Source organism: Chlorocebus sabaeus, chromosome 2, assembly GCF_047675955.1.
Source record: "Chlorocebus sabaeus isolate Y175 chromosome 2, mChlSab1.0.hap1, whole genome shotgun sequence".
Taxonomy (NCBI): Eukaryota; Metazoa; Chordata; class Mammalia; order Primates; family Cercopithecidae; genus Chlorocebus; species Chlorocebus sabaeus.
The window spans coordinates 12110140-12126566 of NC_132905.1; the positions used below are offsets into that span (position 1 = coordinate 12110140).

Genomic DNA, 16427 nt, shown 5'->3' on the forward strand with positions numbered 1-16427 from the left:
TTTCCAAAATGTCGTCATTTCAAAATGATTTTCAAAAATGTGTTTTAAAAAGTAAATGAAATATTTTACTTTCTTCTTTTCATACCAAGTTTTCACAATCTGGTGTGTATTTTATACCAACAACGCACCTCAATCTGGACTGTAAATTCTCACTAGAAGTACTTAATCTGAATTCAGGTTTCATACAGTTGACAGTCACCAAGGTAGATTCGTATATGCCAGTTGTACTAAAGATACTTAAAAGTTTTCTAATAACTGAGTGAAGTATCAGTTTTGAAGTTTTAATGCAGATTAAATAAAATTAAAAATCCAATTCTGGCAGGGCGAGGTGGCTCATGCCTGTAATCACAGCACTTTGGGAGGCCAAGGCAGGTGGATTATCTGAGATCAGGAGTTCAAGACCAGCCTGGCCAACATGGGGAAACCCCATCTCTACTAAAAATACAAAAATTAGTCAAGCGTGATGGCATGTGCCCATAATCCCAGCTACTTGAGGAGGCTAAGGCAGGAGAATCACTTGAACCCAGGAGGCAGAGGTTGCAGTGAGCCAAGATTGTGCCACTGGACTCCAGCCTGGGCGACAGAGTGAGACTCTGTCTCAAAAAAAAAAAAAAAATCCAATTCCTCCCATGCACCAGTCACATCTCAAATGTGGAGTCACCACCTGGGCCATGTGGTGACCTGATGGATAGCAGAAGTCTGGGGAAGGACATCGGAGACCCAAGGAACAGCTAGAGCAAGTTCTTGAAGCTGGGAAGAGCTCGGCATATTCCAGGAGCAAAGGGTGGCCGGGAACTCCAGGGCACCCAGACAGGGAGAAGAGGCAGGGATGGGCTGCCAAAACCTTGCGCCTCCTTGGATCCACAGGCTGGGTGAAGAGCTCGGATTGACCATAAGTGTCACTTGTTAGTCCCTAGTTGGTAAGAGGGGTGCAAGACCAGGATAAATTTCTCTGTGATAGCTTGGAGAGTACCATATCAAGAGAAAAGTAACATGTTCATGCCGTAGAACTTAGGAACACACCCTCAGGAATGTCCCAAGGTCATAAGGAAGCTCATGGCGTGGCTGGAATGGCAAAATGTTGCCAACAGCCTAAATATCCACCAGGCAGGGGGAGGGTAATAGACTGTGATCTGTTCCCAAAAAGGAATATGAAACTGCAATAAAAAATAATCACATGTGTCAACACATCATCACATCTTTTTGTTTTGTTTTGTTTTTTGTTTTTTGAGACATAGTCTTGCTCTGTTGCCCAGGCTAAAATGCAGTGGTGCAATCTCGGCTCACTGCAACATCCACCTCTCAGGTTCAAGCGATTCTCCTGCCTCAGCCTCTAGAGTAGCTGGGATTACAAGCGCTCGCCACCACGCCTGGCTAATTTTTGTATTTTTAGTAGAGACAGGATTTCACCATGTTGGCTAGGCTGGTCTTGAACTCCTGACCTCAGGTGATTTGCCAGCTTCAGTCTCCCAAAGTTCTGGGATTACAGGCATGAACCACTGTACCCAGGCTATTTCCTTCTTTTTTAAGGCTGAATAATATTTTATTGTATGTATATACCACATTTTTAAAATCATTCATCTGTCATCTGGTAAAGGCAGAAAATTATTTTAAATATAGCAGATGGGGCTGAGCGCAGTGGCTGCTGGCCAACATGTTACATCTTAAAAACAAAAGGATGAGTCAAAGAAGAAACTATGTATATAAATTAAGAATACTTTATAGCATTTCAAGATACAGGTAAATATATATACACACATAGACATGGACACATACATTTATTACTAAACTGATCAACATGGGCTGGAAGGAAACATCAGTTTCACGGTAGCAATAGCTCCTGGGGAGGCCTTGAGGTCCAGTGGGCTCAACTTTATCAGTAATGTCTTATTTTTTATTAAAATAGTATCAGCCGGGCGCAGTGGCTCACACTTGTAATCCCAGCACTTTGGGAGGTCAAGGCGGGTGGATCACGAGGTCAGGAGTTTGAGGCCAGCCTGGCCAGTATGGTGAAACCCCATCTCTACTAAAAATACAAAAATTAGCAGGGCGTGGTGGCGGACTCTTGTAATCCCAGCTACTCGGGAGGCTGAAGCAGAATTGCTCGAACCCAGGAGGTGGAGGTTGCAGTGAGCCGAGATCACGCCATTGCACTTCAGCCTGGGCAACAGAGTGAGACTCCGTCTCAAAAAATAAATAAATAAATAAAATAAAAAATAAAATACTCTCTAAGATGCTACAACACAATGGTTATATTTGGTAATCTTAAGTAGTGAAGCTATAAGTGTTTGTTATACTTTATTCGGTACTTTTCAGTTGATTTAAATATTCTCCAAATTTAAATAAAAACAAACCTATGATAAAAGAAAAGAAACCTCTTTCACCTCTAGCCCTCTAGATTGTCTATCCCTGTGTCTCCTGTAACCTTCCAGTCCTGTCGCGGGCCTCCAGTTAGAGAGTACAGACCTATTACCTACAGTGTTTACTTATAACATTTTCTGAGGGGAGAAAAGTTTCTGGTCTCGTCCAGCAACGTCTAAGTCAGACAAGCAAGAGAATTTTTAACTCTTTCCTTACTAGCATCAAGCCACGTATTTTTCTTTTCTTCTCCTGTGGCTTCAGGGTTTTGAGCCCTACATACTCCTTTACCTCTCAACATTCGAGCCACTAAAGGCTAAACACGTTCCATGTTGAATGGAAAAAATAAGTAACGAAGAATTAAAAAGTTGGCCACACCGTTCTCCATTGCTTCAAAGAAAATAAGTGTCTCCTGTTTGTTTTCTGAAGATCTAACTGCTTCTAAAGGCCGTCTTGAAATCCATCACTAGCTGCACAGACTTCCGTCATTCAACATCCCCAAACCTTAGGTTGCTCATCTACCTTACAGGGATAATAATAATTGGACCTAGCCAGGCGCAGTGGCTTAGGCCTGTAATCCCAGCACTTTGGGAGGCAGAGGTGGGCGGATCACCTGAGGTCGGGAGTTCGAGACCAGCCTGACCAACATGGAGAAACCCCCTCTGTATTAAAAATACAAAATTAGCCGGGCGTGGTGGCACATGCCTGTAATCCCAGCTACTCGGGGAGCTGAAGCAGGAGAATCGCTTGAACCTGGGAGGCAGAGGTTGCGGTGAGACGAAATCGCACCATTGCACTCTAGCCTGGGCAGCAAGACCAAAACTCCATTTCAAAAAAATAAATAAATAATCAGACCTTCTTCACAACACCAATAGGAGATGCAAACGCAGGCATAGGAGTAAAGGTCTTAGTACAGGTTTTTTTTTTTTTTTTTTGAGATGGAGTCTTGCTCTGTCGCCTAGGCTGGAGTGCACTGGCATGATCTCGGCTCACTGCAAGCTCCGCCTCCCGGGTTCACACCATTCTCCTGCCTCAGCCTCCTGAGTAGCTGGGAGTACAGGCACCCACCACTTCGCCCGGCTAATTTTTTGTACATTTTATAGAGGTGGGGTTTCACCCTGTTAGCCAGGATGGTCTCAATCTCCTGACCTTGTGATCCTCCTGCCTCGGACTTCCAAAGTGCTGGGATTACAGGCGTGAGCCACCGCACCCGGCCAGGTCTTAGTACAGTTTTTATTAAATACATTTGTATTATTTTTCCGGTATCTTGATCTCTTTCTGTCACTCATATTGATATGACAGGGTATTTTATTTTATTTTTTTTTATTGAGACAAGGTCTCACTCTGTTGCCCAGGCTGGAGTGCAGTGGCACGACCACAGCTCACTGCAGCCTTGACCTCCCAGGCTCAAGTGATCCTCCCACCTCAGCCTCCCAAGTAGCTGAGACTACAGGCACACACCACCACACCCAGCTAATTTTTAATTTTTTTGGTAGAAATGGGATCTCACTATGTTGTCCAGGCTGGTCTTGAACTTCTGGGCTCAAGCGATCTTCCTGCCTTAGCCTCTCAAAGTGCTGGTATCACAGATGTGAACCACTGCACCTGGCCCTGGGTGACTATTTTAGATAGTGTCTTAGAACATAGGCTTTGTGGTGAGACAGGTGGATTGTAAACCTAGCTCACCTACTTCTTAAGTGAACTTGGGTAGCTTAGTAGCCATACGGGGGTTGAGAAAACTAAATGAAATAGTCCTTTAAGGATGCCAGCAGGAGACCTGGCATGTATGTGATCAATGCTGCAGGGATGCCAGCTGATGCGAGGAGGACATGGTGCCTATTCATACTGGGCAGCAGCAGCATTTACAACAGAGAAAACTAGTATTTCCATGATGTTTGTCGGCCCATACATAGAGCACACAAGCCAACTTAGACTTTTGCATATTCATTTAACAGTTTCTTATATAAATATGTTATTCTGAGCCACATTAATATAAACCATCACACATTCTTTCTTAAAATATGCTGTACATTTAGAAGTGTGGTTTGGCCTCCAATTTGAAGCTTGTCACTTTCTTTGGTGCCTCTAGTTATCATTGTGAGCCCATCTGCCTTGTTTATCCAACAAGTTTATGAATGGCAAATGTTGATGGCTTCATTGAGTTGTGACTATAAATGCAAGGAATATGAGAACAAGGGTGAAGAGGTGACTTCTTTATAACAGCTGTAATTTATCCAGGGTTTGTGCTGGCCTTTGATTTGGGGGCTGACTCTGAATCCAGTGTTCCCCCTGATTGCATTAGGAGCAGCCCTTAGGGGTCAGATGGAATCCTAAGGTGCTGGAATTAGTTAGAAGAATGAGAATGCACATGTGTGAAGGGGCAGGGGAAGGGGCCTTTACAAAACTCATCCTTCAAGACCCAAACACCAACTTTCTGCCCAGGTGACCTAGAGAGAAGACAGGGCCAACTTCAGGGCCATGCAACCCTTGCAGTCACACAGGCCCCGAGCTCAGATGGGTTCTAGCTTGGCTTAATGCTCTGCTGTGGCCATCTTGAAATTCTTAATAATATTTTTAACAAGAGGCCCTGTGTTTTCATTTTGTACCATGCACTGCAAATTCTGTGGCTGATCCTGGGACCCTTGAGTGACACTGAGGCTTTTGCTCACCCCTGGACACAATCATGACTGTTATAATGAATGACAAGTATTTTGTACATCCAGAGAATAATACTGATCACAAGTAACATGTATAAGCCAAGTACTTTACACAGATGACCTTATTTCATCTGTCCATGGATGCATTTTAGAGGTGATGAAACTGAGACATGAAGATAATAGTTCACCTTTATCAAGCATATGCATAATCTTACTTTTCACAACAATCTTGCCGGGCGCAGTGACTTATGCCTGTAATCCCAGCCCTTTGGGAGGCTGAGGCGGGTGGATCATGAGGTCAGGAGTTCGAGACCAGCCTAGCCAACATGGTGAAACCCCGTCTCTACTAAAAATACAAAAATTAGCTCAGTGTGGAGGTGCACACCTGTAATCCCAGCTACTCGGGAGGCTGAGGCAGGAGAATAGCTTGAACGTGGGAGGTGGAGGTTGCAGTGAGTCAAGATCGCACCATTGCACTCCAGCCTGGGTGACAGAGCGAGACTTTGTCTCAAAAACAGAAAAAAAATCCTTTGAGCTTAGTACTATTGCTTGGTCACATTCTTACAATGCAAGCTATTAGGAGAAAAGAAAAAAAAAAAGAGTAATCCAAAGAAAGCAGAAGGAAGAACGTGATAAAGGCAATTTTTAAAATTACATAGCAAACAAAGATTTTCACAGAAAAACTAGCTAATCCAAAGCTAGTTCTTTGGAAAGTCTACTAATCTACTAAGTGCTAGTAAAAAAGAACAAATGCATAAAAATATTAGGGATAAAAAGAGGGCTCAATTGCAGTGCAGATGCAGAAGAGAGTAATAACTGAAATTTAATACTATAAAAAATTCATGCCAAGAAAAGTTGAACACTGCGAAATTAACAACTTCCTAGAGAAACATTATTTACCGAAACTGAACCAAAAGACTCCAGAATCCTAAATAGACCTAACAGTGTTGAGAAAATTAAATTAGTAGCTAACATGTATGCATACATGTGTACATGCCTACATGTAAACATGCCCCCACACACCAGACATAAGCAGGTTTACACTTCTACCAAACATTCAAGAAACAGGAAAATAGGCCAGGCACGGCGGCTCATGCCTGTAATCCCAGCACTTTGGGAGGCTGAGGCAGGTGGATCACGAGGTCAGGAGATCGAGAACATCCTGGCTAACATGGTGAAACCCCGTCTCTACTAAAAATACAAAAAATTAGCCGGGTGTGGTAGCGGACACCTGTAGTCCCAGCTACAGGTGGGGCAGGAGAATGGCATGAACCTGGGAGGTTGAGGCAGGAGAATGGCATGAACCTGGGAGGTGGAGCTTGCAGTGAACCGAGATTGCACCACTGCACTCCAGCCTGGGCGACAGAGCGAGACTCCGTCTCAAAAAAATAAAGAAAAGAAAAGGAAAGGAAACATAGGCCAGGTGCGGTGACTCACGCCTGTAATCCCAGTACTTTGGGAGGCTGAGGCAGGCAGATCACCTGAGATCAGGAGATCGAGACCAGCCTGGTCAACATGGTAAAACCTTGTCTCTACTAAAAATACAAAAATTAGCCAGGTGTGGTGGCAGTGTGCCTCTAATCCCAGCTACTCAGGAGACTAGGGCAGGAGAATCACTTGAACCTGGGAGGCAAAGGTTGCAGTGAGCCGAGATTGTGCCATTGCACTCCAGCCTGAGCAACAGAGCAATACTCCATCAGAAAGAAAGAAGGAAGGAAGGGAGGGAGGAAGGGAGGGAGGGAGGGAGGGAGGAAGGAAGGAAGGAAGGAAGGAAGGAAGGAAGGAAGGAAGGAAGGAAGGAAGGAAGGAAGGAAGATAGCGGCCACTTATTGCTGTCTGATACTGACAGCTAACATTTCTTGAGCACTTACTGTTCAGCAAGCACTATGTTAAAAGCTGTTTGTGTATAATCTCAAATAAGGTAGGTACTATTATATTCATTTTACAGATGAAGAAACTGAGGCCAGGAAATTTTAAGCAATTTGCCCAGAGTCCTACAAATGATAAATGGTAGATCTGGGATTTGAACTAGGTTCTCCTGTCAGCTCCACAACGAGCATTCTTTACTGTTACATTCAACTGCCAATCAGAACTGGATGTGGGAGATCTTGTAGTCTGGGTTAAGAGGAGAAAAGTGCAGGGCCTTCGTGGTCTCTGGTTTTCTTGGTCTATTTCAGCCCCTGGGATATTCACTAATCACCTAGTTGGGGTTTCAGTGCCCATAGAGCTCACATTCCAGTGTTCCTGGATTAGATGCTCTTATTTGATTATCCTCCTAAGAGATAGCGGCTATTGTCATGTGAAGGCCATTGTCCTTTGGAATCTGAATGTAATCAAGTTTGGAGGCATGACCTGAGTGATGGGTATTTCAGCCACAAGTTTAAGAACAGAAAGACAGATGCACAAGAATTGTGCAATGTTTATAGTTTCCACATGGAATCCCATTATGAAAAGGGCCGTTTTCCATTTTTAAGAAACATATATCTATGGAGAGTCTCCTAGGATTGGTTGTGTGCTATCATAATTAATTCCCATATTACTCACGAGGCCACAGGGCTGAGGGAGGTAAGGGAAGGTGTCCAGAGTCATAAAGCTGAGGAGTCTGGAGCCAGCCAATCGAGTCCCAAATCCAGTGATCCCATGTTCATTACAGTGGCATTGGATGCCGTGGAATTCCAGTCCAGAGAGGGAAAAGTTGGTTGTGTGGAGTTTGTTGTGCTGGTACTTCTCCTCCATACAGGACAGATCTAGATTTTGTGGAACCTGAAACTTTACAATTGGAGGGGGTGGGGGCCTCTAAAACAAAGCCTATAAAAACACCTCATGTTTGCAAATTTAACAGACACATGTCACCATGTGACAACATTGCTAAGGCCCCTGCTGGGGCTATGACAGAGGCCCTGAAACTTAAGCCTCACAAGCCTAACAAAGCCATCGTGACCTCTATTTCTACTGTGTTTTCTAATTTGTGTTTTGGGAATAATAATGAGACACAGTGTACTAGAAAAAAAAGGGGATATGGAAGCACTCAACTATATTATTATTATTATTTTGCATTTTTGTTTTGTTTTGTTTTGAGATGGAGTCTCGCTCCATCAGCCAGGCTGGAGTGCAGTGGCATAATCTCAGCTCACTGCAACCTCTGCCTGCCGGGTTCAAGTGATTCTCCTGCCTCAGCCTCCCAAGTAGCTGGGATTACAGGCACGCACCACCACACTGGCTAATTTTGTATTTTTAGTTGAGAAGGGGTTTCTCCATGTTGGTCAGGCTGGACTCAAACTCCCGACCTCAGGCAATCTGCCCGCCTTGGCCTTTCAAAGTGCTGGGATTACAGATGTAAGCCACTGCACCTGACCTCAACTATATTATTTATTCAGTGTTTTCAATAGGTCAGACTTCTGCTGAGTTTGTTTTTTGTTTTTTGTTTTTTTTAAAACCTAAGTCCTGTTAGAAGTAACTTTTTTTTTTTTTTTTTTTTGAGATGGAGTTTCACTTTTGTTGCCCAGGCTGGAGTACCATGGTATGATCTTGGCTCACCAAAACCTCCGCCTCCCAGGTTCAAGCGATTCTCCTGCCTCAGCCTCCCGAGTAGCTGGGATTACAGGCACGCGCCACCACTCTGGCTAATTTTGTATTTTTAGTTGAGACGGGGTTTCTCCATGTTGGTCAGGCTGGTCTTGAACTCCCGACCTGGTGATCTGCCTGCCTTGGCCTCCCAAAGTGCTGGGATTAGAGGCATGAGCCACCGCACCTGGCCCAGAAGTACCTTTTTTTTTAAGTTTAAATCTGTTAAGTCTTATGTCTCTTATGATTATGCCCATTCTACAGATGGAGGGACTAAGTCTCTGAGAATCTAAGTGACTTGCTCTGGGTCACACAGGTGACAGCCATATAATTGAGACTCAAACCAGTTGGTCTGATTTCTGGACTTCATTCTACCTCTGTTTCAGCCAGGATATTCATGCCGACTTGGAACTTTTGTGGTGCTGCTCAAACTCTGCTCTGATACCCACCATGGCTCACTAGTGCCTGTACATATCATGACATTGGGTCAGCCAATGATATAGAAAGTGGTATTTCCCAAAATAGCCACGCATTTTAAAAACCAATTTGGGAAATTATTTCACAAACACAGATTTTATGGTCTCGATGCATGAAAACCTGAGAGTACGTTTGCAGATTTTAATTTCAGTAAATATTTGGCATAAGCATTGATGAAACCAGACTTACATAGTTTACAGCCAAAGGTGCGCTTTTTTTTTTTTTTTTTTTTTTGAAACAAGAGTCTCATTCTGTCGCCTAGGCTAGAGTACAGTGGTGCGATCTGGGCTCACTGCAACCTCCACTTCCTGGGTTCAAGCAATTCTCCTGCTTCAGCCTCCCGAGTAGGTGGGACTACAGGCGCACGCCACTATGCCCGGCTACTTTTTGTACTTTTAGTAAAGACAGAATTTCATCATGTTGGTCAAGCCCACCTCAGCCTTCCAAAGTTCTGGGATTACAGGCCTGAGCCACCGTGTCCAACCAAGGTGCACTTTTTATCATGGAACAAGTTGGGTTTTACAGAAAACTTGCAAAGACAGTACAGACTGTTCCCATATACCCCTCCTCGCTTTCCCCTCACTGGGGATACATGTCACTGTTAAGAAACTAACCTGGGTATGTTATTATTAACTAAACTACAGACCTTTGTTTCAATTTCATAAAAGGTACTTTTTTTTTTTTTTTTTTTGAGACAGCATTTTGCTCTTGTAGCCCAGGCTAGAGTGCAGTGGTGCAATCTCAGCTCACTGCAACCTTCATATCCTGGGTTCAAGTCTCAGCCTCCTGAATAACTGGGATTACAGGTGCCTACCACCACACCTAGCTAATATTTTTGTATTTTTAGTAGAGATGGGGTTTCACCATGTTGGCCAGGGTGGTCTTGAACTCCTAACCTTGGGTGATCCACCTGCCTTGGCCTCCCAAAGTAGTGGGATTACAGGCATGAGCCACCGCACCCGGCCCAAAAGGTGCGTTTTTAAAGGGCTTTCATAGCTAACATTTGTTGTACACCTATTGTGTACCATGCATTGTGCCTAACACTTGATATCCCATTTAATTCATGCAGCTACCTGGTGGAACAGCTACTTTCCCCATTTTACAGATGGGAACCCTGAAGTCCAGAGTTCACTGTGCAGCAGCTAATAAGATGGGGTTTGAATCTAGGCAGGCTGACTCCAGAGTCCCTGCCACTGACTATCACATTAGGGCATTCATTGTATTTTCTATCCTTCAGGCTACTCAGAAAACTCAACCCAAGCCCAGGAACATATTCATTCATTCATTCATTCATTCATTCATTCATTCACTCAACAAATATTTCCCTCCTCAATTTCTTCAGACTCCATCACCACCGCCACTGATCTGCCCACTCCAATGAACTCTAATGGCTTGAAACATAAGGGTCACAACTCCAGTGATCTCAGGGGGGCCTGGCATGGGTCAGAAATGTGTGCAGCGGGCCAGGTAGGAACTCTGGTGACGACGAAGGCCATTCTGTCTCCAGGGGCTGTGTCTGTGTGTCTTGCCAGTCAGCCTCTCGCTGTTGCCCCCATGATCCAGCCAATGGTCTCCATGCAGAAATGCAGACCCAAAACCACCCAATTTTTCCATTTTTTAAAGAAAAGCCAGAAGTTTTCATTTTATGTGAATTTTACCAACCTTCTAAACTCTTTGTAGGTTAAAATCCGCCTACAGGGCCAGGCACTGTGGCTCATAGCTGTCATCCCAGCACTTTGGGAGGCCGAGGCAGGTGGATCACCTGAGGTTAGGAGATGGAGACAAACCTGGCAACATGGTGAAGCCCTGTCTCTACTAAAAATACAAATTATTAGCCAGGTGTGGCAGTGGGCACCTGTAATCCCAGCTACTTGGGAGGCTGAATCAGGAGACTTGCTTGAACCTGGGAGGCAGAGGTTGCAGTGAGCCAAGATCACGCCACTGTCCTCCAGCCTGGATGACAGAGGGAGACTCCGTCTCAAAATAAATAAATAAATAAAAGCCATCTGTGAGTCAGAGGGGGCCGTAGACCAGCAGTTTACAATCCCTCTCATGACTTGCTTCCCTCATCATTCAAATGTGGATAAGAGAAGTTACCATGAGATGTAGGTGAGTTCATGTTTGTAAGGCATTCAGAACCAGGCCTGACACAAGGCAGCAGCTGCTCTCATCCTTGTAGATTTTTAAATAATAATAATAAATTAATTCAAGGGAGAAACCTATTCAAGCTGAGTCATCAATGGTCTTTCCCTCCCTCCACACACCCTGAAGTGTTGACTTACTGAATCTTTCAGCTTTCGACTATGTTTAGTCTTGTTGACACAGCCTCAGTGCTTGCATTGGAGTACACTGGGGCCTCATTCCCCAGCCATGTGGTTGGAGCCATCAAAGTCCTTCACTCACATTAAAAAGCACAAAAAGGGCCAGGCGCGGTGGCTCACACCTGTAATCCCAGCACTTTGGGAGGCCAAGGCGGGTGGATCGTGAGGTCAGGAGATCGAGACCATCCTGGCTAACATGGTGAAACTCCGTCTCTAATAGAAATACAAATAATTAGCCGGGCATGGTGGTGGGCGCCTGTAGTCCCAGCTACTCAGGAGACTGAGGCAGGAGAATGGCGTGAACCCAGGAAGTGGAACTTGCAGTGAGCCAAGATCGTGCCAGTTCACTCCAGCCTGGGCGACAGAGCGAGACTCCGTCTCAAAAACAAACAAACAACAACAAAAAAACAAAACAAAACACACACACACACACACACAAAGGAGAAACTTCATTATCCCCAGTGAGCTCCCTATGTGCGTGCTCAGGCTCACCTTATAAAAGCATTATATGCTCTGCCGGGTGTGGTCCTCCCACCCATAATGCCAACTGCCACAGCCACATCATGCTATAATATAGGAGACACCTATTTTATTTTATTTTATTTTATTTATTTATTTTTGAGATGGAGTCCCACCCTGTCGCCCAGGCTGGAGTGCAGTGGCGCAATCTCGGCTCACTGCAACCTCCACCTCCTGGGTTCAAGCGATTCTCCTGCCTCAGCCTATGAAGTAGCTGGGATTACAGGCATGCACCACCACACCTGGCTAATTTTCTGTATTTTTAGTAAAGACGAGGTTTCATCACATTGGCCAGGCTGGTCTCGATCTCCTGAGCTCAGGTGATCCGCCTGCCTTGGCCTCCCAAAGTGCTGGGATTACAGGCATGAGCCACCGAGCCCAGCTGGAGATACATATTTTAATGTATTACACTCTTTCATCAAAAGACGTAAAGCAAAAGAACTGACCTTTGGTGGAGACAGATGATCTGCCCACCATTTTCTATTTCTAGCACTGGAAATCAAAAATAAGGTTTTGCTCAGAAAAGTCTGGAAGTTTCTATCTCTGAATGCTGAAAGATTGTCTTATTTTTAGTTCCGTGTAAGATGAGAGAAGCTGTCCCCATGATACTGTTATCCTTGGATGGCAAAGTACAGCCTGCACTTGGCACTGAGGCACTGCCTGCATTCAAAACACGTGGAGAACATAATTTGAAGACTCAGATACGGCCAGCAGTGCCAGAGGGGCAGAAATAAGTCTAAGGCTGGCGAGTGAATCATTGCTCAGCTGTACCTTGGGTTGCCTGGTCTGCAGCCCCAGGGTGGACTGGAAGGCTTCTTTCATTGGATGGGAAATCTCCCAGTGCCGGGATTGAACCCACAGTTGTGGCAGAGTTGAGGGGGCAGGTGGCCCTGGTGGGCCCTGGGTGTGGATCTTGGACTCTCCCAGCTCAATTTTTGGAGAATCATCACATTTCCCCTGCAGGATCATCTGGATACAAGGAGAGAAATCAAGTCAATGGCCAAGGCCATCTCCCTTCTGCATGTTGCCATAAACATGTTATGTGACATGCTCAAGTTTGCATTTTCTTTGAATTTCTGGAATTAGCCACACAAGTAGTTCAGCTGTTTCCTGCAACTTCATCAGGGTCCATGTGCCTAATTCAATAAGAATTGGAATTTTAAAAATAGACAAATAGCAATTATACCACTTATTCAAACCAAGCAGCCAAAGCGTGTTTTTTCCTCACCCAAGGTGGCCCTCTAGAAATATTTCCAACAGATTGTAGGAGTGTGTGTGTGTGTGCGCGCGCGTGTGTAGTATTAGTGTGTGAGGTTTTTGTTAAAAACTTTTAGACACAAAGGATAGGTTAGCAATCTAAATCTAAATTAACTTCTTGAACTGTGCACACATTTTAAGCTTTTTATTAAATTTCTTTGTGTGTGTTTTCAACTAACTGATAAAAAAGATCAGTCACAGGCATGTCAGTAAGACAGAGTAACGTGGTACCTTAATATTTGTCATCGTTGCCTAACACACCCTTAGAAAACGAACAGCAGAGAATGCAGCTTTTCATGCGTTATCAGCCATCCCAAACATCTAGTTTTCCCCAAAATAAATCACTCCAAGTAAATGAGGTCTTAGCGATGATTTCATATAATTCTCGCTAAACAGGAACAACGAAAACATCCATTAAGGAATACAATAGATTAAACACGCTGTATAATCAACTAATAGTTTAACTTTTGTGTTATTTGCCATTCATTCCACTTTAGATTAAGAAAGATTTTATTTTACTAGAGAATTCAGTCAAGGGACCGTATTTGATAGGCGTTCAGTGGAATTATAACAAGGAAAAGCATTCTCAAAGTCTAACGAAAACCAAACCAGCTTAAGACGCATTTAAGACAATGTACCAGTTAGCAGTTCTGCCTATTTAACTGATAAAAATATGGGTAATACATTAATTTATTTATTTATATAACTTTCCTTTTTTTTAAAGCAGGGCCAAAGAGTCTTACGTTACAAAACTTAAAAGGTGCAAGGGTATGCAGGGAAAATCCTCCTTCGGTCCCCAGTTTCCTGTTCCCTCCTCAAAAGAGATCAACGGAGCCAGTTTTCTGGGGACCCCTTTCATGCAGTGAACTTCTTCAGAGAGTATGCAATCGGATATACAATGCCAATTTCAATATTCCCCAAAGTCTCTTATTACATGTCATTTACGTTTTTCCCTTCTAGGTTTTTTTATTTCTAATACTTCAAATGGTAATTTTAGCAGAACCTAAATCACCTATAGTAGCCAATAAAAGCTGAATCCTGAAAAACGTAATGTGTTACTCAAGCTTCTTCTGCCTCACCTTCAAGGTTTACAGGTGTGGTGGCTCACACCTATAATCCCAGCACTTTGGGAGGCCAAAGCAGGAGGATCATTTGAGGCCCGGTGTTTGAGTTGCTCACTGGGCAACACAGTGGGACCCTGTCTCTACCAAAAAAAGTTGTTTTTTTTTTTAAGACAGAGCCTTGCTCTGTTGCCCAAGCTGGAGTGCAGTGGCATGGTCTTGACCCGCTGCAACTTCTACCTCCCAGGTTCAAGCGATTCTCCTGCCTCAGCCCCCAGAGTAGCTGGGATTACAGGCACTTGCCATTACGCCTGGCTAACTTTTGTATTTTTAGTAGAGACAGGGTTTCGCCATGCTGGCCAGGCTGGTCTCGAACTCCTGACCTCACGTGATCCACTCACCTCGACCTCCCAAAGTGCTGGGATTACAGGCGTGAGCCACCACATCTGGCCCCCAAAATTTTAAAATTAGCTGGGTGTGGTGGTGCACACCTGTAGTCCCAGCTACTTGGAAGGCTGAGGTGGGAGGATCACTTGAACCCAGGAAGTTGAAGCTGCAGTGAGCTATGATTGCACCACTGCACTGCAGCCTGGGCAACAGAGTGAGACCCTGTCTCTAAAAGAATAAACATTTTAAAAAACAAATAAATTTGGGTGAAGTGTTCGAAGCCACTGGAATCTGCATGATGCCTATCTGGGAGCCCTGCGTGTGTGTCCTATAGAAGATAGGGCTTAGCTATACTTTTTGAGACCCTGAGATTCAGCAGTTCTTGTGCCAAATTCCTCACTATCTGGAATGTTCTACGTCAACACTATGCAACAGTGTGTTGTACCACAACTTGTGTTCATTGGATCACATCACTCCCATGGTCCCTCAAATAAAGTCCACACTCCTTAGAGTCTCCACAAGGACCTGCACCCTCTGATCTGGCCTCTCTCTGCCTCCCTCCCTCTGTCAGCCACACTGGCCTCCTTGCTATTCTTGAACATGCCAAGCTGGTTCCCACAGCAGGGGCTTTGTATGTGCTAATCCCCCATCCTAGAATGCACTTCCCCCACTTTTTTTTTTTTTTTTTTGCATAATCTCATCATTCAGGTTTCAGCTCAGAATTCATCTCCTCAGAGAGGCTTCCCTGACTATCCTACTAAACCCTCACATGCACCCATGCAGTCATTTTCTACCCAAGTTCCCAGTTTACTTCTTCATCATATGCATTGCTCTTCATCATATGTACTGGTTCTTTCATTCTCAGGCTTACTGTCACATCTCCCACTAGACGGTGCACTCTAGTGTGAGTGTGTCTGTCCAGGTCACTAAACCATCCCCAGCAACTAACTATGCAGAAGTTACTCAAGAAATAGTGGTTCAGTGATGGAACCATTTTGACCCTCTTGCTTTGACAAAAATACAAAAATTATCTATACTTGGTGGGTTGGGATAGCTTTAGTTGGTTTTCCAGTGGGAAGGTAGGGGGGAAAGAGAAGGGATCCAATAATAATTATGCAATCTTCCATGCATCAAAAATTGCATCAACAAGTCACAAACTCATAGGTACCATCTTTAGTTCTGCCTGCCGCTTGTCACCTTTGTGGCCTTAGGCAATTTCTCAGCTCCTCAATTTCTTCATCTACAGAAAGGCAGTATGACTGCATGCTGTGTTTTTCTAAAGATAAAAGATGGTCCCACTAGGTCTTCTTAGCGCTAATCACTCTTTGAGAGGACTTGGTGTATTCATTTGTTTTCTTATTAATTAATCTATTTGCCCCTAAAAATGTCAGCTCTGACAAGGGGAGGACATTGGTCTGTTCAGTTTACCCAATGCTTAGATTTAGCATTTCTGTAGTAGTAGTATCTACCTCCTAGGGTAATTTTGACAAGAAATGAGATAATACATGCAAAATGCCTTGAATGATATGTGAAATACATGTTAGCCATAATTATGTTTATTAGAATTATGCAAACTTGGGTTTCTGATGCTTTATATTAGGAGGAAATTAAAAACATCTGTGTCTGACTGTTTTACTTTCCTAATCCTGTTTTTGTGGCAGGGATGCATGGCATCAGGAATTTAATAATGGATAAGTATCACTTAAAAGCAGCAGAATATATATATACTCAAAAAAGAAAAATTGGCTTGGGGAAATTTTGAAGATTGTGGCAGACAAAAATCATGTTAAATGATTTCTGTTTTTTACTAGAAAATTCATAACATA

The 16427-nt window shown here is 43.9% G+C and overlaps 1 long non-coding RNA gene across 1 annotated transcript in view; it reads right to left on the reverse strand.

Moving 5' to 3' along the window:
- Positions 1-13239: 13239 nt before the first annotated feature.
- LOC119618551 (uncharacterized) overlaps positions 13240-16427 on the reverse strand; it is a 29204-nt gene continuing 26016 nt past the window's right edge. The window contains exon 3 of the long non-coding RNA XR_005234899.2: positions 13240-13541. This is a non-coding gene — a long non-coding RNA (uncharacterized lncRNA). The remainder of the gene's footprint in view (positions 13542-16427) is intronic.